This window comes from Cylas formicarius, unplaced genomic scaffold (assembly GCF_029955315.1).
Source record: "Cylas formicarius isolate icCylForm1 unplaced genomic scaffold, icCylForm1.1 PGA_scaffold_10__41_contigs__length_53128322, whole genome shotgun sequence".
Taxonomy (NCBI): Eukaryota; Metazoa; Arthropoda; class Insecta; order Coleoptera; family Brentidae; genus Cylas; species Cylas formicarius.
The window spans coordinates 9778983-9806946 of NW_026844214.1; the positions used below are offsets into that span (position 1 = coordinate 9778983).

At 32.9% G+C, this 27964-nt stretch overlaps 1 protein-coding gene across 1 annotated transcript in view; it reads right to left on the reverse strand.

Moving 5' to 3' along the window:
* The window catches only part of LOC132708254 (synaptogenesis protein syg-2-like), a 284014-nt gene that overhangs the window by 158941 nt on the left and 97109 nt on the right, over nucleotides 1-27964 (reverse strand). The gene's annotated exons all lie outside the window — the stretch shown is intronic.

Sequence of the window (27964 nt, forward strand, 5' to 3'; positions counted from 1 at the left end):
GCACTAATCAAAATGGAATAATAATAAAAATATTACTGTAGGGTGCAAGCAACAATTTAGCTTACTAAAACCATAACATAAGTGTCATACAAAATCATACAAATACATATTACAATGTAAAAGTTGGCTGTGTAAAGGTATCATATTTTATAAAAAACTAAGCGCATAAGACAAGAGGTAGGTCTAGTTTATTTTATTTTTGTCAGCAAGTAAATTATTTATTTTAATTCATTTAAAATACTGTTCATTTTCGATACAATAAACAAACGATTAAACGGAAGTGAAATGTGATTGACAAAATATATTGTCGGTGCAGGACGTATTAAATTAGGAAGCTAATATGCATATATGTAGTTAGTTATCTAAGCTTACCACTCATAACGACATAATAACGGTTTAAACATTCGGGACAGTAGTAATTACTAGCGCCAATCTCAATTAACAGGTCCGATTTTTCAGTTTTTCAAAAAGTTATAATTTTAAACAGTTTAAAAAGATTTCGAAACATTGACGAAAATGTTCATAAAATTCAAGAGTATTTGTTTTTATAAGTTTTTTGTTTGTTTGGGTAAATTAAAAAACGAATAGTCCCATCGGCCTGAAACGCAGGAAATGTTCGCAATAATCTATAAATAATTGTACAAATTAAACTTTTGATAAATAAAAATACAGAATATTAGACATACACTGCCATATAGATCCAATTATACCTTCATATATCTCTCTAAACCTCCATATGCATCTCCTGCAATTCCTGTGGAGGCAACACTTGAATTTAAGTTAGGTATAATGGGATATATATGGAAGTATATGTCAGGCATACTATTCTGATATCTGCGGCTATGAAATATGGGCCCTTCTTTTACATGGTAAGTTTTTTTTAAAACAAAAGGCAACTTTTGGATCAATTTTTTATGTTTAGTTCTGGATTGTGTTACTGTTTATATTAATATTTTTACTAATTGTACTAATCCTTAACTATAAAAAATTTAATTTCGTATTACCAATTTATTTAAAAAAAAGGAAAAAATCTAATAAATAAAGGAACTGCACATTTACAATTATTAAAAGACGATAAAACAAAAGCAAGTAAATTCTGAACGATTTTAAAATATATTTTGTGGTGGATTTGAGTAGCCAACCGTCAACGAAAGAATATAATTATTATCGACTCATTCGCATGTTTCAGTACTTCAATTTACTCGCAGCTAGATCCCTTTACCGCCATTTACAATTTCGAATTCAACATCCGCATCGAATACTAACAATATTTTATGGAGCTCATACGGCCTAAAAAGTATTCATTTTTAAAATACAATTTCTGTCGCGATAAAATAAAATTTATCCATGCAGTTTTTGCAATTGTAAGAGAAACATTTTTTCCAAAGCGTGAATTAAAATCTCTCATTTCATTGTGCCGTTTAAAATTTCATATTTGCAGATACCGGGCAAATTTTCATCTTGTGGCCTATATCCCACTTTTGCAATCAAGTGTGGCTATCACCACTACTAACCGCTTTTCTGGATGACGCATAATATGGTCGAAGTACGCCATCTTTTTGTCTAAAATATGTAAACGGTTTTTTTGTTTTAATGTTTTATTTATTTTACGCAGAACTTCTTTTCTTCGTGATTCTGTCGATTCAACAAGTATATGACATCTAAAATGCGTCAATTTTTTTCAGTGCAGCTTCAGTTTGTAATGCTCTCTCTATGTTAAACATAAAGGAAGTAAACACGAAAAATCTAAGCAATCTAGTACACAGTGTGAGGTTGAGATTATATTTTTGCTCTCTCGATCCGACATTTTACCTCCATCATCTGCTCTCGGTTTTCATAAATAATAGTTTACTTTCTATAACTAAATGATCTTGTGGACATTCATTTCTAGTCCGTATTTTTCCGCAAATTTCTATTGTTCTGTTAAGAAAGAGTTGCAGGTTTTTTGCGCTCTTAATAATAAGTAATGTGTCATCTGCGTATCTCAAATTATTTATGGTCACCAAGTTTAACTTGACTCTTTCATTAATCTACGCAGTGGCCTCCAAGAAGACCTTTTCTCAATATATATTTAACTTCTGAATAATTTATGAAGGAAATCTTGTCCATCTACAATTTGCCGATGGGTATAGGGACATATATGCCCTCTAAAACCACTCTAAAATATTGAAAGTTTTTTTTTTTTAAATAGGAGAAAGATATAGGTCTAGAGAAATGTTTCGTGCACAAAAGCAAAAAGCATACCAAGATACATGAATGCATTTGAATTTCCAATGTTGCCGTCTGTTTCGAGTTGAATTGGCACGCTACGAGTGCATAAATATTTTAAAAAGATAGATCATGGCGCACTCTGGGCATTTACCAAATTTGAAAAAAATCTATTTAGTCCTTTAGACCTGATAGGACACTCAACGTGGATCATCATTTATAGAGGCATTGCGTATACTCGTAATAAATCCCAAACACATTAATTTGATAATTTCAGTGTGGCATTTTTCGGCAGTATATTGTACACAAAGGCCCAAATCCCATTAAAATTTCAGGGAATTCAGGGAAATAAAGAAGTGTGTAGGGGAAATTGCATGTATGATTTTGTGCAATTCCATCCTGAACTAAAATTTCGTTGTCGTTTTAGAACTATGCTTAAGTACCATCGCATCGGATAAGCTTAATCAAATGCTTACCAGTTTTGTTTCGATTGCACGCCCAAACATGTAATCTACTATATCAGCACGTCGGTGTCGGCACGTACTAGAGATTTGAGAGACCTGACCGATCTCGTAAATTCGCTTGCGTATTTCTAGCAATGGAACAGTTGTCGTGGCATCAAAATATCTAAATGTTATAAATTGAACAGTGAAAATATATTCCATTTCATATGAGATTCTATTATACAGAATTTTTCAGAATAAGATGTTGTCCCTAAGAAGAAAAATTGGAATAAACATACCTAAACTTACATACTCATTCTAATTCCTATGTGATAACTAAATATAGTAAATAACAGCCATTTTTTGATTTTTCAAACTTCCACGGGCTAATGTAATACCTACTATTTACAAATCTGGATTCCTCCTGCCTCGGTTGTTGTCAATTTCAGTTAAGCTGAAAAGGCCAACAGGAGGATTGGCGAAACGTCAGCAAATTTATGAATTATGAATGAAATTTTTGTTTTCTTTTGTTTATTTTTTTGGTTTCCGATGAAAACATAAAAATCATTAAATCATCATATCCTACTAATAGAATTATCCGCCAAACTAGACTTTGTAAAACACACAATTGGTGAGACCGCTCCAAAAAAAGATGAAAATGAATTAAACTATTTTTTTGACATTTTTTTTCATTGGGAATCGTTCGTCCGAAGGGAGAAGGTCAAGAAATCATATATTTTAGAAATAGTTTGTAAGAAAAAGTTGGTGAAAATATCTGAGCTTTTGTTAATTTTATAATATAACTTATAATAAATTAAAACGGATCGGTTCTATAATAATATAATAATAATTTTATTTTATTTTAAATTAAGTTTTTGTAAGATTGATCAACAAGAAATTTTTTTTTTTAAATTAAATACAAATGGTTCTAAAATAGCATATCTTATTTATTGTTGTTTCCATCAAGAGAACTAAAATACGAGTGTAAGAAAATTCAGGACAGAAATGGATGGAAATTTAGACAAATTAGTAAGTATAGTTATGATCATACAAATTGATTGTAATACTTTGTTTTGGTTTTCAGCAAATCTAAAACATAAGTCGAAAAACGCGTTTCCCCACTTCTTGTCAATAATATAATAAAAAACAAATTGCTGTGTTTTCATCCCCACAATTTACTTATTTTCGAAGAAACACTTTTAGCGTAATCCGATCAATGCCAAACTTTACGACACCACTTAAAAGTTTTTTCGTTCGCGGGGCTTTCCGAAAATTTCGTTGCGACGAAACCTATAAAAGGCGTCAAAAATCGTCTTCTTATTATCTTGAAAGCTTCGTCTTGTTTTTAGTCTGCGAAATAATTCATTGCTTATCCTGCGTCTTCGGCCTGTATTATTAATTGAACCGCTTTCGGGGCTTTCATAACAAAGCACCCAATAACGCTTTTGCCCGAGATCAGGAAAATACTAGGACAAACATCTCAATCAAAAATTTATAAATATGGTGCATCTCTTTTTTGCAGTGCATTTTTCCTATTTTTTTATAGACTTTATTGTATGTGTCTTATTTGCAGAAGGTTTATTAAAGCTGGCTACCCACCCAAAAATTCATCACTCAAATTGCTTTCTCATTGCGTCCGGATAATTATCTTGAAGATCCACATTAATCAAAATATTCAAGATTTCAGATTGGATGGGAAAGAATTGAAAGGAAACAAAACCAAATTTATTATTTCCGAATTACAACGGCGGTTTTTAAAAGTGGGGGTAGATTAAATCACCTACATTACTTTATAAACAATTGTTGCAAAATAGGCATCATTTTCGAGTAATTTCTAAATGCTGATAAAAACAAAAACTCGAACCTGTTAGGTGTTATTTTCAGTGTCTCTGCATTGACAATTTCAAATAAAGAGCAATGTGAAAAACTTTTTTTCCTAATAGGAACGTCCAGATTTTTCTGGGGTTTGGGTTGGTTGGTGGGTTAGTTAATTTTCAACAGGCAGCTCTTGTGCCTAACGTACAGCCAAATCCGGTGCGTTCGTCACTATGGAAGCCAGTTTAAATAACACATTTATAAAGTACTTGAAAAACTAGATGGTACGGGAGGTCTACACTGAGCCGAGTATCAAAATCGGAACAAGCATATTTGTGATTGCATCGGAAAGTATGTGACTCTATCGAGAATTAGCTTATCTTGAGCTTCCAGAGCTGTGGGTAATTCTTAAATATTCACTGCCAAGCTTATGGATTAGGAAGGAATGCATGCATTTTCTGGTTGCGATCATTAAAAGTGCTACGTGCAACTGTATGGTGTGCCTATCCTATGGTGTGCTTGCCACAGAGAAAAAGCAATACAGCGAGATGTATTTATAAGGGCAACAAACTTCCATGCGCTTTGAACTGTAAGTTATGCAAAAATTTTACTCATTCCACCATCATATGCTACATTAATAGTTCCAGAAACCAAATGCCCCCTGTGACCAGATATACTGAAGAAGTGGACGGTGATCTCAAACTATTCGTTATACATTGATTCATAAATTATTTTCGCGGACATTTAATGTCATATTGTTAAATTCTTTTGTGAAAAACTCAAACTTATTAAGTTGTATGATAGCAAAAATTCTTGATGATGGAATCGCATATAAATTATTGTTTAATATATTAAGTATCTCTGCTCGTTATTTACTTTTGAAAAATCACACACAACATATTCAATTTTTTTGTTTTATGAATTGCATGCCAATCTGGACATGAATTTTACATTTACTGTGTGCAATGCCTGTTTTGCTAAAATAGTCTAAACACTTAAAAAATCGCCCCATCCAATTCCACTTAGTGATGAAATACACTGTGCTTCTGAAAACAACATTATTTGAAGTCTAAGGAACAAGTTTCATCATGCACCTTATTATAGGTACCGCTTGCATTAATGACCTGATTAGATTTTTTTATTGCTCAAAAATTTCGGAGAATACTCCAACTTTCGTATACCAAATTCTATAAATTATTGCTACTTAGTAAAAAATATACAGTCAGTTGAAATTTAAAGTAACTTTCATTATCTTCATAGTGAAAAAGACTTCTTCAAAATAAAAAAGCGATAGAGTAAATTAGGTGGGCCACTGCTTAGCTCCTTGCTCTTTCGGTTGAAAAGATCAAAACTACAACAAAGCATCGTTTTTTATTAACGTATCATGCATTTATATTTACAATATACATAAACCATTGCATATTTTACGCCTTATTCATAGTTTACTTGTTATTTTTATTATTCGCCGCTCCTTTCAACTATATATTTTATATAAAAAGTTATTTTTATTCGAAACAGCCTCTTGTTGCCGGTTATTTTGTTTTAAGATTTCTCTAACGTAATTTACAACGCCTATACCAGAAACGAGCAAATAAATATCTTTTTATTTCTACCGCTTTTTCGTAGTGAAAAATAACCTGCGCAATTTTCCTTAGAATAACAGTTAAGCCGGAAATGTGGGTGTTCTTTCATAAAATATAATTGCGCGGTGTTTCACATCTTTCCGGAAAAGATCTTTGCTACGAATAATATAATTATTAAGATAGCCGAACAATAGAAAAATACTTTTCCCGAATGGGTTTCGAGCAAAATCACATTAAGTAAAAAAATCAAATTGTGTTGAGAATGATATCACGGCCTCAATTAAGCCAAGTGTTTCAGAAAACCGTTGGTTATAGTGATCTAAGAAAGTGCGGACTAAACTGTACGCCTGCGTATAATTTAATAATGATAATAATAATATCAATTTGGTCTGTTAACCAGCAATAGCCGCACGGTCATGTTAAACATCCGCCACATCGGGGCGGCCAGGGGTAAGGCACCATAAAATAAATTGTAAGCATGATAATATATACAGTGTGTCCCACTTAAGAACTGTACTTAGAACCCAACTATACCAATTCTTATAATGTTTCAATACGGGGTGCTAGAAATATCGTTTGCGTCCCATTTAAAGCTGTAGCGTGTGTTCAATTTATCTTGATAACATTTTAATTGGCTGTAACTTTTTTGTTTTTAGATATCAAAATAAACAAAAAACAAAATGTAGGGTAATTAGCCAAGTTTTTTCCAAGTATAAAAAAATATATCAATTTTCTGAGAGGAGTGATATGCTTCAAGTACACTTTCTGGATAATAAAAGTGCAGCCGCAGCTCGTCGTCAGTATATTAGACTTTATCCAGAGAACCGAACTATTAAATATAAATTGCGTTACATCATCGTAATCAGAATAAAATATTCTACAAAACACATTTATAACATACAGGGTGTTCCTTTTAAAGAAATATGGCATAGGCTTATATGTCAGAAAATTGATAGTGTTTTGTTTTATACATCACTGGGAAAGAAACTTGGCTACTAGTATATCGTGATTTTTGTTTACCTTGATATCTCTAAAAACAAAACAGTTACAGCCAATTAAAATTTTATTAGATGATCTCTCAAAACGTACTAAAATCTTATGTTTTTTTACATCAACTTAAAGTCATGGTCAACTATTTTTTTTTGTCAAGTATCGAGAAGGGCTATTAAGGATTTCTTTATTTATTCACGACTACATGAAACCTAACTATACTAGTTTCCATGAAGTTCGCTTAAGCATTACTCCTGTAGAATGTTTGTTTATGGATCAATTTTTGATAATTTTCTTTTGCAGGATAGATCTTACTAAAGAGAAATGAAACGGTTTGTTCATATAGGATTGACGGAAGTCAGAGCTAACAGTTTTTTGAAGCGGAAAATCCAGAAGAAATTTTAGAATTTTTTTCAAATAGAAAATGACAAACAGATTCGTATTCAGGACTACCTTAAACTAGCCGAAGTTTTTAATGATTTAAAAAATAAATATTGTAAACCTTGTGAATAACGACACTTATTTTTTAGTATAATTTTAAAACAATAGCTTAGTACGCCAAAGGTTTACATATATGTAAACAAAATTAAAATATAAATTAGTTCGCTTCTCCATGGCAAACTTGGTCTTGCAATGGAAATAGTATGCCGACGTAAATTCATTTTGATATTTCTGTTATTTTCATGATTAGATGAGAATTAAAAATTGTTTTTAATTAAAAAAATACAGCGTTGTAAAGTCTGTTTAGTTCATATCTAATCCTCTCTAATCATATTTAATTTTAAGAAAATCGTTAATGTCTTTCAGTGAAATCTATCTAACAAAAAGAGAATTTCTCAAAATTGAACCATAAACAAGCATTCTACAGGAGTAGTGCTTAAGCAAGGCGCCTGCGATATTTTGAGGATCTTCTATTCGAGCTTCATGGAAATTAGTATAGTTAGGTTTTATGTAGTCCTGAATAAGAATTCGTTTACACTTTATTCTTATAGAAATCCCTAGTAGCTCTTCTCGAAATTTGACATCAAAAAAAGGTTTTAGTGCAAGAAAAGAAAACTATCAAAATGAAACCGTAATCAAGGATTTTACAACGATATACAGCCTTAAACGGACAGCAAAAGATATTTCAGGCATCCAGTATTGAAACGTTATAAAAATTGGTTTAATTGGATTCCAAGTAATCCTGAATAAGAATTCGTTGTCATTTTATTTGTTTTAAAATCTTTAATAGTACTTCTCTCTTTCTCTCTTTTGTTTAATAGTCTCAGTTGACCAGTTGTAGCAATAATCAAAACAAGCTGTGCATTATTTAGAGACCTATCCAAAAAAAAAGCAAGATCGAACTATAAATAAAAATTTTACAAGGAAGTACCGCTCTTAAGTGGGACACACTGTAGATAAAGCTAGGTATCAACCACATAACCATATAACCTTACACCTTAGGGTAGATAGGTATATATATATATCAACCATATAAAGGTGGAGCTAGTAGTAATGTAGATATTGAATGAGGTTAGGGGCAAATCGTATATAGGTGGGGTTGATTCTAGATTAATTGACCTTTAATTGCTTTTTTAATAACTTAACAAGAACAATTTTTGAAAAATTCAATCGCACATATCTATCTTATGCAGCAGATTCGATTTAATATTATAATATAGGATTTTTTATTAAAAAACTAATATTTTCCATTGCAGTTAGTTGTTCCGCTGCCCTGTTTCATCTCTTAACACATTCTATGGCGATAAAAGTGGGGAAGTCGAAACATTTTTCATTCACAATTATTGCAGGGGTGGAGCGTTCGGCCATGTTGATAAATATTTTAGAGTAGATACGTTATCAGTATCCGAAGGTAAGACACAAGGAAACTTTTTAGATTACTACATACGTTGTAGGCGTCAAAAGTTCTAATCCACCCCTGAAATTACTGCGGAAATGATATAGAGCCGCAATATTTCGTGGCCACAAACTTGCTGCAAACGTTGACTGGGGTGATTCTAGTTGTAAACTCACAATTAGTTTAAGGAAGTACGGCTTGTCGCTGTGATTCGCCTGGGAAATCTTTTGATACCCGCGTTATTCTGCCCCGCAATGCCGTTGTTTCAGATAGTGGCGGATGGCACCATATTTATTTACAACAGGTTGCAGTTGGTGTCATGCATTTCTGATGTACACATACAGATTGCTTTTAAAGTTGTAATTAGAAAATTTTAATTTACTCCAAGTAAAAGGTTTCGGTTATTTGGAGTTATTAACAAATAATAATCTTATCTAAATTAATACGTGGGTCGTACCTTAGTAATTAAATTTTTCTCTCCTTTATTTGTAAACAGTGATTTTATTTGAGGGTTCCAATGTAGTACCCATGGCAAGCCTCATAGAATAGATCCAATTTTGAAAACAGAAAGGTTATCTAAATTATGTTTGTTTTTTCAGGATGGCTTGTTACCGATTAAAAAATTCAAGAACGTGTAATGTCGAAGACTATGTTTATTTTCTGGAATCTTCCTGATTTACCGAGCAAGTTTTTGTTGCTTGTAACATAATTTATTATGTGGCTTGTCAAATAATATAGAATTATAAAATAAACCAATGAAGATAACGACGAATAAAAATCGATAATACATTAAAAAAAAAGGAGACATAACGATATACTTATTCAATTATACTCACACTGGGCACCTGATGGATTTCATCATCGACTTACAATGCAGTCACAAAAAAAGTATATTATGCAAGTCCTTTAAACGACGCATTACATACCATACTTTTTTTACCAACGTTAAAACAAGACGAATAAGTTCGCTTACTAATATGATGTATACATGCGTAGAACCATCAGAACTGACAAACAATATGCCGTCAGTGTTTTAAAAATCTATACAAAATATTCCAACGCACCTTACCCGTGACTAAAATACCTCAAACTCTCAAATTGCTTCGCGATAGTCAGCATGATACACTGAGTACATGGCTACATGTTAATATTAGATTAGTTACATTAATATGATATAATGAAATAAGTACACCGTGTACCAAATAAAACGATCCACTATACGATCTGGAAATCCATAGGAGATACGAAAAAAACTTTAGTACAAAAGTTTTTGGTCTCTCCTGAAGATATAAAATTCTAATATGTTAAATTTTGTTGATACAGGGTGTCCCAAAAGTGTCCCCCCTCCCCGACATCAATTTTGTTATTTTAAATGGAACACCCTGTATATTTCGAGTTTTTTTTTTAAATCCTTGGTTAAAATAAAGGTCAGTTTCTTAAGAAAATCCTATTCGAATTTTGCATAGTTTAGGCAGAAATTAAGGTAACTTTTTTTTTAAATATTTTGATTACCCTCAATCAGTTTGACAAATGCGCCTCAGCTTATACAGGGTGTCCCAAATAGATGGTGCCGTTTTGGCGAATTCAATTAACAAAATCTCAAAATTTTCAAATTAAAATTTTACTTTCTTTTTGAGATATTCGAGGTTTAAGATAACACCCGTATAAATTTATTTATTTTGTTATTAGGTATTTTCAATCAGGCTAGATAATTATCTATTAAATGTTTCTTTAAATATGAACGCTGAAGTTTCATTAAATCTGTTAAAATGTGTAGTATAGAGTCGATTTTTTTCAAAATTTCCATGTATTAATGGACACCCTGTATTGATAGCAATAGGTTTTATTCGTATATCTGGAGTATTTAACCTTAAGAAGAAGTAATATCATGTCTATACTATTTAAAAAATACCTAATATTGCCAACAAGTCACTTAAGGTGGGCAGTTTTAAATTCAACAAAAATTTATATTCGAAAATCTCAAAAAGTAAAATTTTATTATAAGATAAATTACGAACTTACCTTATTTTTTGTACTGGAATTGATATCTGAATAAAAATATAGGGTGTTCTATTTGAAAATCTTGAGATTTTGTTAATTGAATTCGCCAAAACGGCACCACCTATTTGGGAAACTTGAGGCGCATCTGTCAAACTGATTGAGTAATGCATCATTTCCTTAGTCTGTGGTTAAATTTTCGTTGCAATACCTGGATCAGTAGGGTCACAACACAATTTTATGTGGGGCAATGAAAATATGAAAAAAAACATAACCTCAATTTTTGCCTAAAGTATGCAAAATTCGAATAGGAATTTCCTAAGAAACTGACCTTTATTTTAATCAACGATTTGAAAAAAACGTCGAAATATACACGGTGTTCCATTTAAAATAATTTAAAATAACAAAGATGATGTTGCGACACCCTGTATCAACAAAATTATAATATTTAAAATCTTCACGACAGTCCAAGAAACTTTTGGTTTGGTTTTGGAAACATTATTTGGCACACGGTGTACCTTGTTTCAATGTTAGTATTGATTTTATTTTTTGAAGGGCATAATTGTTATGATGGAAAGTATTTTGTGCTAACGTGCGTTGATTTCAGACAATGCAGAACGGATTGAAAAATAGTCTTATTTTTTAATTGACTCAACATCATACTTAAATTCTTTAACAAAAATTCGATGAAATAATAATATTGACCAAGTACAACAGTTGAATTCATGAACCGCCATCCACTTTAGCCGGCTACTCGTAAGTCTAATTTATCGTAGTTATAACAATAAATTTTGTAGTCGTAGACGTATAATTTTATATTCACACATAAATTCAGGTATTATTATAAATGTCATCTGATAAGAATACTAAATCAGCGGCGGTTGCATTTTAATTTATGCTCGTAGCATGTTTTCCAGATACAATCTGCAAACCCGCTGTATTACTAACCGATGAAACCATTTCTATAAAAGCACTAATGCGATGATTGCAGATAAATGTAGTTTGCGGGTAACTCCATGACAAGAAAATGGCTTTTCAAGTGGCATTCATTGAAATTTTTATTCTTTTTAGGGCGAATAGCAGTTTTATAATTATTGTTAAATATTAATAAGACCGATTTAGCTTCTACATCCTCAATTTGCATCTGCGCTGGAAAATATTTAATCACGTCTAATTCAAAAACACTTTTCGCATTTGCTATTAGAATTATTTAAAATTGTGTCCCGTTCTGAATTAAAAAGAGTTCAAAGAGGTTTGTAAATCCGGATTCTGTTGTAATAATTGAAATTGGATATTCATTAGCGATAAGTAGCAATTACAGAACGGCGCTGCTTAGTGAAAAATGAAACATCTCGTGTAAAACTTCAATGTCAGTAAAAAGAACCTTAGACTGTGGCAAAAAAGTAATTATTCACTTCATGGTTGCTTAATTTATAAATATCAAGTCCGTAATAAATTTTCAGAAAAAATAACACACTTATTTACTTATAAATTTAAAAGGTACATAATAATAGCATTAAAAAAAGTTGTTCAAAATTTGTAAGTATATATAAGTATTTCACAAAGAAAAAGGCAACTTACATTGAACACATATACATATCATATTATTTACATAATTACAGGAGGAGATGTCTCATGGTCTATGAAACCTTAGACGCTTTGGGGAAAACGAGACATAACGAAATTGCTGGACCCTAAACTCGATCTCAAGACTTAATAGATATAATGTGGTTGGTTGGAACCACTTTCATTACCATTTATAAAGTTTACGGAACAGACCTAAGCCTACTGACAAAATATGTAGAACCACTGTTTCAAAAATAAAAGGGCGTCACAAGCACACAGATTAACATAAACGAAATATCATAAACTCAATTTCGAGAGAGCAAGGTAATAAGCTTCTACTTGATTTGCCACGGACGATTTTTTTTCCCATTCAGATTAGTAACAAAATTTAAGGAATGTATATATAAGTTGTCACAGTAGAGGTCAGGGGAGCTGTTACTGCTACTGAGAAACGGAATGCGCTTTTCTTTTTCATCGATCGGTTTGATAAAGTTTAAATATGTCACGGCTTTACTGCAGCCTTGGTGGTTGTATTACAAAACCATATAGTATCTTTTTTTCAGTTTTTTTCGGTACATTCAGAAGATTATAGAAATTTCAAATGCCCGGAAGATAGAAAGAAAAATTAAATGTTCCGTGTGTATAATTATGTGTACTTTAAAAAGAAACCTTTAGTCCAGCACACAAATAATACATGTATATACTTGGATAATAAACTAGGATATCTAAATATGTGTGAAGGATATTCGTGAATTTGTGATATTTTAAAACAATTTACTTTAATTATTCTTATGAAAGTTTTCCTCTTGATTGATTGGGTCCATGGACGTATATATTGGAAGACATGTTAATAGAGACTAGTTGTTTTAGCCAAACATGTCTTTGAAATAATTACGTATGAATTTGTTCGAATTTTTTTTATGTGAATGTTTTAGAATTTGTATTTTTATTAGGAAACTGGAATATTTTAGAGAACAAGGTTCTATTTGATTTAATTTTTGAATTAGATATGGCGAACTTCTAAGGAAACACAATAATTAGAACATCTCAAAAACTGTAAACGGTCTATTAGCAAGAATGTATGGTTGTGAACCAGTTATACACATTATATTTTTTGAAAAAAAAAAAAAAACGAGTAACTTCAAATAAATTCAAAACTGCAACACTACAATATTTAGAATCTAACTTTTTAAAAACTTCCGTTAGACTGTTTAAAGATAATATTATTAAAAATACTTTTATAACTTTTAAAATAACTACCCTTTTTCCAACATGACCTTAAAATTCGCGCCTCCTGGCAGTAAAAGTTCTCGTATCGTAGCCGACGCTTACTACTGCTATTTGTGTACAATACGAAGTCAAGACAATATCTATTTCTTATTGACCGAAACCAGGATCAAGTAATCCGGTGAAAAATTAGTTTTGATAGTATATTAAATAACAAGTGCGGTAAACGGCATTCGAGTGACGAATGTATAATAAACGAGTTATTTAAAAAAGTTTAGCAAACGCGTTGCATACTATACTTTTTGCACGACCGTTAGTTTTTGGGTATATTTTTGCAAAACAAGACGAATACATCGACAGAATTGACAAACGAAAAAATTCAAGCCGTTGGTGTAAAATATCCCAAAACATCCGATTGCTCCCAAAGCCATGCTGTAATATCCCGGAATTGTCCGAAGGGGCTCGGATCTGTGGGACAAGAAACTCACGTGGTAAAGCGACGCTTTCCAAAAGCTAGATGGGTGTATGATTAGGTATTTTACAGAAGAAAGTAGAAATAGTATATTATGCAACAAGTGCGGTAAAAGGTATTTGAATCACGAGCGGAGCGCATCAGAGCGAGTATTTAATATACGAGTGACTTAACATTTTTTACTTTTTACAAAACTTCTGGATTCCTCCTGCGTCGATTTTTGCTGAGTCGAACTTTGTAATGTTTCGCCAATCATCCTGTTGCTTCTTCGGAGCTTGACTGAAACTGGAACTCAAAGAAGCCAGGAATTTTTTAAAAAGTATTACAGTAGCCTGTTGAAGTTTCTTTGAAAAAAGTGACTTAACATGTTTACCAAACATGTTGCATAATATACTTTTTCTACGACCGTTCGTTTTTAGATTTATTTTTGCAAAACAACACGAATTCATTCACTGACATATCTCCGAAAATATCCGATTGCTCCCAAACCAGTGCGGTAAAATCCTGGAAATGTCCGAAGTGGCTCGGATCCGTGAGAAACGAAACTGACGTGGTAAAGTGACGCTTCCCGCACGCTATATCGGTGTGTAATTAGGCATTTTACAGACGGGAGTAGAAAATAGAATATTATGCAACAAGTGCGGTAAACGGCATTTAACTCACAAGTTTATTTGACACGAGCGGAGCGAGTTTTTAATAAACGAGTGAGTTAAAAAGTTTACCGGACGTGTTGCATGTATACTTTCTCTACGACCGTTAGTTTTTGGGTCCGTTTTCACAAAACAACACGAATAGATTCACTGACATGACCGTCAGAATTGACAAACGTCAAAAATCAAACCGTGGTAAAATCTCCGAATACATCCGATTGCTCCCAAACCGTGCCGTAATCTCCCGGAGTTGTCCGAAGTGGTTCGAATCCGTGGGAAACGAAACTGACGTGGTAAAGTGGCGCTTCCCGCACCCTAGATCGATGGGCAATTAGGTATTTTACAGACGAGAGTAGAAAAAAACTATTTTTATACACCTCGTATCCGAACCGCCCCATGTTTCGGTGTGCAATAAAATTTAACCATTAAGAAAAGCTTCTGACGCTATAAAAACACTCCGAGTAGATTTAGAGAGAGTGAGGCAACTTATATATATATATTCTGTAAACTTTGCTAGTAATCCTTCCACTTAAAACATAATACAGAAACGGAGAAAATCTTTTCGGTAAGTCACGTGCCAAAAAAATCCGTATAGCTTCGTATAAATGTATAACCTCAAAGTGTTCGCGAAGCGGACAAAATGGAAGTCTCATCCCAGTAATAATAAAGGCACTTGAAAAGAATCAAAATACGCGAAAGGTCTGGGTGTGGGGACTTACGATTGCCTTATTTTCTCGTTTTTATTGAAAGTACACACTCAGGTTTGACACCCGAGGATATCACTCAACTTCAGAAGCTGCGACTTTTCATCTAAATAAGCATACGACTTTTATTTATTGGCAAACTTTTTAAATCAGCGTTAAAATTTCCTGCGAAATGAAAAAGATTTTTACGAAACTTCCGCGGTAAAATTTACATCAGAAGTTCGTTTCGGAAGTGCGTTAAAGTTTGTCTTTTTTCGAGAATATAATATATAGATATTGCGGCATAGTTTACGGCTTGGAATAAAATAAAAATAAGATTTTATCCCATTGAAGTTTAAAACAGAATCTGTAAATATACTATTACGACCGTCGCTTCTAAAGTGTTTTTGAATTTAAACATTTAGAAAATTTAGAATTTAGAAATAGAAAAGCAAAAGCGCGAATAAGCCATAATCCAATTGAACAATAATAATAGTAATCTACGCCTTTACTATACAAAGCGCAATATTTGGAAACAAGTCCATAGTCTACTGCGGTGTTATAAATTCTGGATACGGCACAAACTCGTATCGAAATGTTTATAAATAAATAATAAATTCGTCTGCTGCATTTTGCACTTTATTAGAATGACACACAACACTGTGCGTATTGTAGATATAGGGGCAACTATAAACGAAAAACAAATAATTGAAACCTGAATATTGTACACGATATGTATTTATTCAAAAAATTCAATAACTGATTCTTTCAAAAAGTTCGCGTTTGCTGTATTGATATTTTAATACATATCGGACCGGCATTGAAAAATCGGTTTAATACGATGAATAATTTTGTTCAAATATTATAAATTCATCTAAATCCCGTAACAATAGTTGTACCGGGTGGGCAAATTTGGTTGGCCGGTTTCTAATGGGGACCTCAGTATGTAAATGAGCGAATATTTTTTTCAGTATAGATTACAAACTTGATCTTCAAAATTTATGAAAATGTATAATGATTAAAAAAAAATTAAAAACAACAGACAACCTATCTCCATATAAAAATTAAGATGCAAAAATTAAATATAATAGCTATAAATGATGACATTATTTTCAGTTTTTAGATACGTACATATAATTCGCTAAATGTGCTGTTTTAAAATTGAAACAATTGTCTACAATTACTGTATAGCCGTAATATGGATTGGGCTGTGTGTAATTGGTTATTACTGTATTACCATATTAATTAAAATATTTCTATTTTCTATAAAGGAAAATCAGGATTTTAAATAACTGTTAGAGATACATTTTCGCTTTCAGAGAAAAAAGTTGACTGGACAACAATTTTTGCAAATCTAAGAAATTCAGCGAAAAGTGCGTTAATACAATATTTCGTTTTCGAGTTATAAACTGTTAAAAGAAGTAATATAGGTTTAACCGCAAAAACCTTATTTGATTTAATGATTAAATATTTTTGAAATCAGTAAAATGACAGCGACAGGCTTTAATTACACAAACATAATTTGGGAGAGCAAACTCTGCAATAGGCTAGAACAGCTGGGTTCTAGCCTATTGCAGTTGCAATTGCAATATGGATGCGTTGAACGGAATCCCTCAGAAAGAGCTGAGTTCACTTTAAATTCTCAAAACTGAATTAAATAAAAACCCTTTATCATTCCGAAACTGAAATCGAAAGAAATAGTAAAGATGCTATTTTAAAATTCCAATTATTTATTGCTTTTACGACGCATTAAGTCTGTTAGCACTACTTTCATTGAAATTCTGATGTTACCTTTACTTCGTCCTTTTTGTACGGTTTGAATCTTTTACAACGTAAACGATTCGGTTACAGTGCTCGGCTAAAGAATCCATTGAATCGAATCCATATAATTTAATGAATATGTTTTCTCTGATTTTGCATTTTATACACCGAAAATGTACTGAAAAACGGAGTAATGTGTGTAAGATGTACTTTAACAAAGACGATTCCATAAACAAATGCACACAATTTCCACAAATGCACGAGCCAGTAAATTTTAGAAAAATATTTACGAATTTAATTCCGTGGCTTAATATTTGTAAAACGAGGCGTGTCATTAGATTTTTAAAATGTCACACATACTGGCAGGTCATAGAAGACTGGCAGCATAAATTTGCAGTTGAAAGACTCTAAGAATCAGAAAGTGATTTTGTTGGCGGAGTCTCTTTCTGGAGAAATATGTTACTGTCGTCTTCTTGCAATACTCCTAGTAGCATATCAAGGCATGCTGCGTTTTAGGAGCTATCCCTGGGATGTTTGATTCGTTTTATATTCCCTACATCTCTATGACCTGTATTCTACATTCTACAGTCATCTTTGAGGAAAATCGCGCAAAGAATTTTATTGGGTAGGAAGTAAGGAGTTTGAACAAAAATCTGACATTTTACGATTTGCAACAACTCTCTCTACTCTAAAATAACCCTATTAGGCACTGATCCAGCTTGCGAACGGTGTCAATTTTAAACTTCAGCTTCATTAGCGAGCGTTTCCTATACTTTAGCCAAGGGCTTGGTGCTATTGGATATTTTTGGTAGATCGAAAACTGTACCCAAAATCTAATGGTGGTAGAAAACGTAACATATTGATAAACTTCTTCAATCATTCGTTTATTAAAACACTCGATCCGCTGCGTTTCGCTAGTGCCAAAACAAACCGGTAACTAAAGTGGCTTTATGCATCTGGTTGCATAATGTACTTTAAAAATTTGTTCTATTCGATATCCCGCGAATTTATCTCATTAAACGTCGTTAAATAACATAACTAAAATATATGAGCTGGTATTCTGTAAAATGAGGTTTAAAGCGGAAAAATATTGTAATAATTTGAAAACTAATTGATTCGTCGACGGTAACATATAATGTTTTGTGCATTATTCGGGGCCAGTTGTTGTATGTTCTAGTTTTCAAAAATAGAAACTTTGTTGAAAAAATATCGAGATATATTTTAGTGTATATCGCATATTCTTAAAACGAACTGCATACACACGGTAGAAGGGATATTTTAAAAATTATTTATGACGGTGGCTGCTTAGAAAGCAAAAATCGTATTCAAACATGGGGTAAATCATATCTCTCAGAGGAACAGATATTAGATTTCCTGGTATAACTAGTTTGAATAACTCAATTAGAGCGAGGCTTATGCCGCAGAGACGTAGACGTCTCGAAATATGCAATCCTAGGAAAGTTAACGGTAAGTGTTTAGTCAAATACTAGCAATTTATGATGATAATCACCAGCTTGCGATCGATATCAAGGAAACTTGCTCCATATTGGGAATGTCGAAAACAAGCTAAGTGAGAAAATTTGGGGAATCTTAACGGATCGGATGATGGAATCAGTATAATTATTATTAGGCAATTTTTATTAGACAGCACATTTTGCAGTACAGCGTAATCAGATTTTCTGCAGAACCATCTGGTTATTACTTATCAAATAATATATAAAAAGATGTTAACTGAACGACTTAAGAGTTAATCAAAAGTATTTATAGTAAAGCATTTATTTATTTTCTTCTCATAAATGTTGTTATATAAATTTCTCAATGAAACTGAAATCGCACAATTTATAAACAATATATTTGACTAACTCTATTTAAAATTTTGCAAAATGTCAAACATAATATTTACCGTTCAGGGATAACATAAATGTACATGCCGATTATTTATACAATACATATTTTTCAGAAATCTTAAAAACAATATGCAAATTGTTAATTTTTATTTTATAACTGAAGACTAGAGAAATTCTGTCTCATTTTTTATATTAATAAGTCGCTTTCGTGGTTAATTAGTTACGAAATATCTGCAAAAAGGATAATATAGTCCGTAAAAACGACTAACCAAAACTAACCACTAGGAACCCACTGTAGGCCCATGAAGCAGAGAGATAGAGATATAAGTTAGATATTGGTTTGTACAAATGTATACATAACGGAAAATGGAAGGCACAGGAGTAACCCCTGACCGCTTGCGGAAGCAAAGAGTTTCCTACCTTCCATTATCAGCAGAACATTTATTTCCAAGTAGGCCTCGTCGTATAAGGAGATACTATTTCTACGATTTTTATGTAAATGAAATTGCACTTAAAAATGAATTTTTTTTTTTGATATGCGGTGTTTTAGGTTTTATTTGGAAATAGTAGAAAAAATAAAAGATTCATGAGTTTTAACGTCATTGTGTGTGTTTCTAAATAAATTTGGTTAGACAGAATGGCGAAGGTAGTCTCATTCTAAAAAAGTAAAAAAATATACAGTAAGTGTGTTTTTATGATGCTAATACTTCAGTCAAATTTACATAATATAAAAAGAACCTTATTTTTTAGTCATATTTGTGGAGATATATTGTCCCTAAGGTTGACTTTTGATCCAACACTATCCTTTACTTTGAAAGGAATCACCTCGTTAAATTTTTTCGAGTCTGTTTTGAAACACCTTCTATATGAGCACCGTCTTCCTAAGAACATTCCAACATTATCCTGCGGGAAAAAGCAAGTTACTCGATCGTGTTTCAATCAGGATTTTGCTAATAATATCGAGTATTATAAAAAATATACGATAAAATTGGGGTTCGTGAAATTTATAAATAACTGCGACAGTGTTCTTTTGACAAATAAAAAATGATTTAGGATTTTTTTTAACGAAGCTCACCAAGTTCTAAAAATACGGATTCAATAAAATTTTCCACACGAAAGCTTAAATAACTTTTGATAGGGCGCGTTCGATTTCGATCCTCGATACAACCACATATAAGGTAAAGATGCCGATTTAGCGATTTACAAAGGAACATTGTTTTGAAAGGGAAAAAGAAGCCTAACGCACTTCTAAATAAATTGGTGAAAGTAATTAACGTTGCACAAAAGAAAACAAGTCTAGTAAGATACTCGCAGAAAACGAACCAGAATTACAATAAACCAAAGTTTTCTAGCATAAATCATGGAGTGCAGATGGATTTCTGACACCATCCATTAATTGACTGCATCTCGCGTTGGTGCATGATGCATTCATTAATTATAAAATTAAAATTATTTAAAATTGGAATACTTCTGAAAATCTCAGAAGACAGTGATATACCATGTCCTCTTCTCTGCCACACCTCATTTTTAATACAAATGATGGCTTTATCGATGCATTGATATTGGATGAATGTCATATGTCAACTGTCAACTAGTTTAATTGGTTAAGGCTTTCGCGGCCTGTTGATAAGTAATTATCTTGATTCGGGTTTAAAGGCCGTCGTCGGTTGGAATTACTTCCTAACGTTTCGCTAGCACGAGTGGCGAGCTTCTTCAGAGGTCCTTCCATCTCCGATGTTGGAAGTAGTCAGTCTACGAGTTGTGAGCTTCTTCAGAGGTCCTTCCATCTCCGATGTTGGACGTAGTCAGTCTACGTGCTAGCGAAACGTTAGGAAGTAATTCCAACCAACGACGGCCTTTAAACCCGAATCAAGATAATAGCTTGTCAACTAGTTGGTGACCAACCTATTGCTTAAACAATCACTTTATAAATTACCAATGAAATTTGAAAATGTAAATCATTATAGTCAATAACATCAGTAATACGACTGCACTGTAATCTGTGTACATTAAGGAAGGATGTGGCAGGAACAGTTTAAATCTCTGGTGTTAAAACCAGGCAGTCCACCACATTGTAACTGCAACGCTGTTTTTATTATTTTGATACTTCAAAATATGCAAAAAAACCTTAAAGTTAATTAAAAAATAGAAAAAAAAAATCATTTAGTACCCTCTTAGTCGAGTTTTGGCTTTACAAAATGACTTCCTTAATTGATACGTTCAAAGGTCTTGCCGGTAAAGTGTCCAACCAGGTCAACGACGGTAAAGGCTTCAACTATGATCTAGTGACAAAAATCTTCCTCTAAAATGCTTATGACGAAAAAATGCGTTGCACCGGAAGCAATTACCTCTGGGGACAGAGCTGGCGACTAAAATCACAAAATCGCGACTACTCATTTTCTACGCTGTCTTGATATGATGGCGTTCCACTTGGAGAAACAATATCAGTGCAGCTCTAGCAAGTACAACAGTTGACCGGCTTTTTGAAAACCACGCCAATTTGGTTGATGGAGGCCTTCCAAGGACTCGAGTAATTGCACCTTAGGATAGGGCTTGAGGCCCGGAGAGTGGCCCTCAGATTATAGACTCTGGGAAACGGGAAGCCGGGGACAGAGGGGCATAGACAACTGCCATCCAGGCCAGGCAAGATGCCCTTTATGAAGAGCGACAGGATTGACGCTACCTCAACACCATACAGAGCAAAAATATTCGTGTGCCTCATGGGCTAGTCTGGTACACAGGCGGGTCCAGTCACTGGAATAGAAGCTGGCATATATGGAAACTGGGTCCAGTCAATGAAATACGAGCTGGTATATATGGAAACTCTTTTAGTGCACATATACCTATGCATCTTGGAATTTATCCCAATATATTCCAGCAGTGATCTCTGCGATATTGATGTATGCTTACGAGAACCTCAACATCGGGTACTTCAACAAGTACAACAGTCGAGCGGCTATCCAGGCTCTTACGTCTATGAATGTGAGCTCGGGATTGCTATTTGAAAGACTGACTGTAATTCTATCAATTTGGTCTGGGTACCCGCTCACAAGGTTATTGAGGGCAACGAAATGGCAGTGACTGCACCGAGTGACTTCACCGGGATCGAGGATTGAGGCGGTCGAGGGTTCTAATTGCTGGGGACCCTCTACGCCCCAGTACCAAAAGTGAGCTCTCAGTCTCAGTCGCGCGTGACTATGAACATTGGTAGGTATCCCAACAGGACACTGCCATCTAAAAAGGTAGGGGTGGGCTTCCCCGAGACTACAGAGTGCTGTTCTAATGGAGGGAGTGAAGACGAATTTAAATGGTTTTCCTATTGAATAATTATTTAAAACTAACCGAAACTACAAAACAAACGAAATTAATTTAGTTTTAAAGAGTGTTTGAAGGAGCTTCAACTGGCATGTCAAAATTACGATATTAATTCTTTTGCGAGTCGGTTCATGTCAAGAACTAGCTGTTGTTATGATTTTCTCGTCAATATTCTAAATACTTTTAGCTTGGATGAAAAAGCGTAAAAAACATAGCAAGTGGTGGAAACGGCATGGCAATATCGTTTTTCCCGGCTGAGATGTAAATAAAAATTAATTTAAGAATACTTTTTTACGTAGGTATGATAGAAGCAGTATTAGAGATAATTAAGAGATGATAATTTATAGTGAAAGGTTCGATACTGTTTTTATTTTATTTTATATATAAAACAAAATTGAGAGGAAATAGAGAATGTAATGTGCATTAAACAAAATACTTAGCTTAAGCGGATTCTTTTGTTTTGTTTTCTTCATCGTGCCGTTACCATGTCAACCGCTAAACCTATTTGGTTATTTTACCCTTTTCTCCAATATTGGCAATATGTATATAATATATTAATAAATAATATAGACGATTCATTTTTTTTAACTATTTTTGATCATTGGCAAATATTATGGACGTTACGTCTGTCGTCTCAGGTAGGTACTATTACTTATGCTATGGAGGAAAAATATGTTAATAAACATATTTTCATTTATAGCTAGCTAAAAATATTTATACCATTACATTTGAAATTTTCGAGAAAATCATAAAAATAGCCGTTTTTCAAATGAAGCGCTTTCTACCGATTCGTAAAAGAATTAATATCGTGATATTGACATGCCAGTCGAAGCTCTTCGGATTAGCCAAAAAAAGTTATTAAAAATTTCTAAACCAATATTTGACCCTTCCCCCACCCTTAATTTGACGCCATAGAAAAAAATTGGTCAAACAAAAAAGTTTCCTTATCTAGAGTGGATTGCGGTCAAACTCATTTTTAAATAGGTTAATTTGGAATATTTTTGAGAACACTTGTTTTTTCTATTTTAGAGTAGAAGTTGTGCCCACTAGAACTTGAAAATAATTTCCAGCTTTTTTTCTCGGCCGACTTACCTATGAATATATTTTTTCTAAGTTATAGGACTAACGGTTTCTGAGATATGGCGGGCGTCTTAAATTAATGGACTATCTGGTACACAAACCGCCAATGGGGTTTTATCAACATATCAGGAAAAGAAAAGAATACTAGTAACACCAACATTATTGTCTTCCCCAATATTAACTTACTTAGAGAAGTCTGAAGTTTTGTAAAAATCTGAATATGAGTGCGCTGCCATATTTCGTTTTGATTATTGATTTTTTTGTTTTCTTTTTATATTGTGCAGTAAATAATATCAATGGCAGAGAAGTGAAGAAAATATCAAACACGCAATAAAAAGAAAAGATTCATGTGTGCCAGGCATTTCGGCATAACAGGGTCCGGCAGCTGATTTATTAGATACCCGTGTCGATCCTTTTGCTTTAAAAATAAAAGACCAAAATTCGCACAGCATTCAATCGATACCGTTTAGGATAAAGAAATTTTCCCCCATTTGTCACAGTATTTATTACATTTTTTTCATCGGTGAATGGAAAAAATAACTTTATCGTAAAATACACTGTTGGTAATATTTGCTTAAACTAAAAAATAAAACAAAATCTACATGTCGATTTTAAAGACAGCTAATATATATTGGTTCATCTTGATGTAATTACAAGCTCGTTGTTCTTCGTATATCCTGAATTTTCGACTTTTGAGTTTCGTTGTAATCGTTTATCAAGGCAGCTACAGTTAAAAAATATATTTAACCATTATTGGTGTTTTTAACATCTAATATTTTGTCACTGAAACTGTAAATATACAAATATGTAAATATGTATACTGTATAAGCATTTGAATAACCCAAAACTGCTTTTATGAGATGATTAAAATAAAATACTTAAAAAATCAACCCCACGCGAGCCGTTGGTATTATTAAATTCAAATATTGAACACAAAATTAGTAAACTTATATCAACAATTGGAAGAATCAAATTTGCATGACAAAAAGTCCGATGACCGAACAGTATCCGATGGGAAAAAATGCATGTACGAAACAAGAATGGAAAGATGAATTATTATTATTATAATTATTATTGTGCAAATGGTTTCTGAAAGAGCATTTCACAAACTTATTTTACCTTTGCGAGATCCGTGGAAGCTTGTAATTGTTTTGCTTAGGTATACCGATTTGGAACGTTATGTATCAATTTTCAGATGTCTGCAGATAATGCAAATAAAACAGAAGGATTTGCACTTTGCAAAATTAATGGTTTTGCAATTTTATATACAAGTTTATATAGGCACTACTTTAGAATATGCACCAATTATGGTTATCTTAATATACGGCATAAAAAATATTTGATAGCACAAAATTTAGGCCTTTCAGTTCGGAAATTTTTAGAAAAGATCCAACGTGGTAAAATAATGGTAATAAGTCATGTAATAAAAATTCTAAATCGTAATATTTTCCGAGTTATAGGTTGTAAAAATTCGTTTTTTAAATATTATTTTTAACGCAGAAATCTGTGATTAAAGGGCACTATACCTAGAACATTTTTTTTTATTTTCCCCTGTAATTTATTTATTTAGACTGACAGCGCAAAATCGCAAAATAGGACAGATTACTTTAAACAGAATCACAAATCCTCAAAATTTGTTAATCTTGTTTTAAGTCGATAAGTGTTACCGTTTAGCCACAAATCGAATTTTTTATTCTCATCCCGAGTTTTACCTAATTTACAGAAATGTGGTACTGGATATCGCGATATGCATTTCTGTTATGGAAAAGCAAGTGGAAATGCCGGCCAGCATTATTAACCTGCAGGCGACGTGCACTAAATTTTTCAAATCAGTATGCTACAAATAAAAAATATATAAAAAAATGGCATAATTCAATGGAACAACATGTTTAATTTAATTAACATAAATGCCTGTAATATTTTAGAAAATAAAAAAAAATATTAATAATAATCGGGAATTAAACAGTATACAAAGCTAATTGCCATTCATTTTCAAAATACCCACCCTTAAAAAAAATAAATAAATTTAAAAAATGCTGTCGAACATGCAAAAATACTCCTGGCCTATTTCTAATGATTTTATTATTTTTTGTCGTCGATAATTGATATCTATTATATGTGTTTCATACACTTAAAGACTTTAAGTGCCTCCTAACAAAGAGGTCCATCGGAATAAGGTCTGGTGATCGAGGCGGTAAAGCTAGAGGTCCGCCCCGACCTATCCATCGATGTTCAAATAATGATTTAAATACAGCCAATGTGAAACGGGGTGGAGCGGCATCTTGCACTAACCACATGTTTTGTCTCCACTGCAAGGGTACCTGTTCCAGCTAAGGCGGTAGTTCCTCTTGGAGAAATTGCAAATACATTAAGCGATCCGGTAAGGAAATGAGGTCCTATAAGATTATCTCCATCAATCCTCGCACATATATCTAAAGACAACCGGCGCTGATATTTTTCTTTAATTTTTGTATGTGGGTTTTAAATGTCCCACTGATGCATATTTCGAAAATTTACAATGCCATCACGCCTGAATGCAGCTTCGTCAGTGAGCAAAATGACATTTAAGAATTGCGGGTAATTTTGAATTTTTCTAAAAATTTGATTGCTTAAAATTACTCTCAATTGCTAATCACCGTCATACAGAGCTTGAATCCTTCGAACATGAAAGGGCCGAAGATCATTTTCATGCAAAACTTAGTAAGTAATTGTTATCCTTGGTCTCCCTTTATTCATATTGTCAGGTTTAAATGATCCTCTTTCACCAAATATTCTGTGTATGTTGATTAATGTCTTAGCAGATGGAACGTTTCTATTGGGATAAGCCTCGATATAAAGCCGTCGTGCTCGATCTGCATTTCCATTTGCTCTTCCATAGCAAAAATGCATATCGCGATATTCAGTATTTGAATATCTTAACAGAAACTGATTTTTAACGGATTGTGACAATAACTTTTCAAATTTCATTTAGTTCTGTTAGATTAAATGACGTAAAATTCGAGACGAGAATAAAAATTCGATTTGTGGCTAAACGATAACACTTATCGACCTAAAACAAGAGTAACAATTTTTGAGGATTTGGGATTCTGCTTAAGGCAATCTGTTCTATTTTGCAATATCAGCCTAAATAAATAAAATACAGGGAAAATAAAGAAAAATGTTCTAGGTGGAGTGCCCTCTAGTGACAGATTTCTGAAACGCTTTTATTTTGTGACTTTTACTAAATCCGAGCTTTGTGTAAAATACCAGCTTATTGCGTTAAAAATGAAGCTCGCTGCGGTAAAAATAACATTTAAAAAAATTAATTTTGACACGCTATTAATTTCGAAATTGTGTTACATGACTTACTACCATTATTTTACCACGTTGAATCTTTCCTCTAAGTTTCCGAACACCCTGTATAATTCGTATATATATAAATAAATATAAAATATTATAAATCTCTTGGGAATTGGAAATGCAGGTTCAATATAATATCAATATTAAAAAGGGGATTTTAGTCTCACCAAATTAAACATACCCCGAAAAAGAGCGATTATATTGAGCATCGGGGAAACATCTGAACAAAAGGGAATAATTTACGCAACGACACGCAATCTGTAAAACTGAGGTCCAAGATGTTTTTTGTCGAAAGAGAAATGGTTCGAATTATTTCGACTAAACTCTGACTTAAGGAGAAAAAAGGGCGGCCTTAGATGTTCGAGAATTTTTCCTTCACCCTATAATCGAAATTCGCAAAAAATGTCCCCAATTCTGTTCAAAATCGAAGGACACACTACATTAGATACTTTCAGTTTCGGGAATAAATCATTCCCAACTTGCCACTTTTTACGAGTATCATATCTCAATTCCACTTTATTATGTGGAACATCGGCGAAGTAAATGAGAAAAATATGTATCTCGTACATTTTCCAATTTCACGGCATAGTCACCGCCGTGATAAAAATAAAATCGAACACATAATTAAGTTTAACCAAGCCCACGTATATTGGAAACAAAATCACTAATGCATAAACTATTTGCTCTATATTGCGATTGATAAAAGAACAGTTTTCTGTTAGTTGGGTTTTATAGAATTTTGGTAAGCATTAAATAGTAAAATAATATCGAGAATAGTAATGCAGTCAATTTTTTAAAAACAATATACTGGGTCCCTACGAGAACTTAGTTCGATGATTCACAGGTGCCCAATAGCATGTAAGCCGACTACCGAGAGTAATAGCACTGATCATTCTGCAATGTACAAATTAGAAACCAAAGCAAAGGTGACAAATAATCTTCTCCAACTCACCTGAGCTCACTGACATTATTCAAAATCTTCTATCTAAACTGTATGACATAATAAAATAACTGTTTCTATCTCGAATTGTAGGGAACACAAGTTTATAATTGTCTATCGATAACTGTCGATATTAAATTGATAATACTGCACAACAACTTTACACTTAACTCGACTGATGTAAATACAATATTACGTGGGAAACTATGA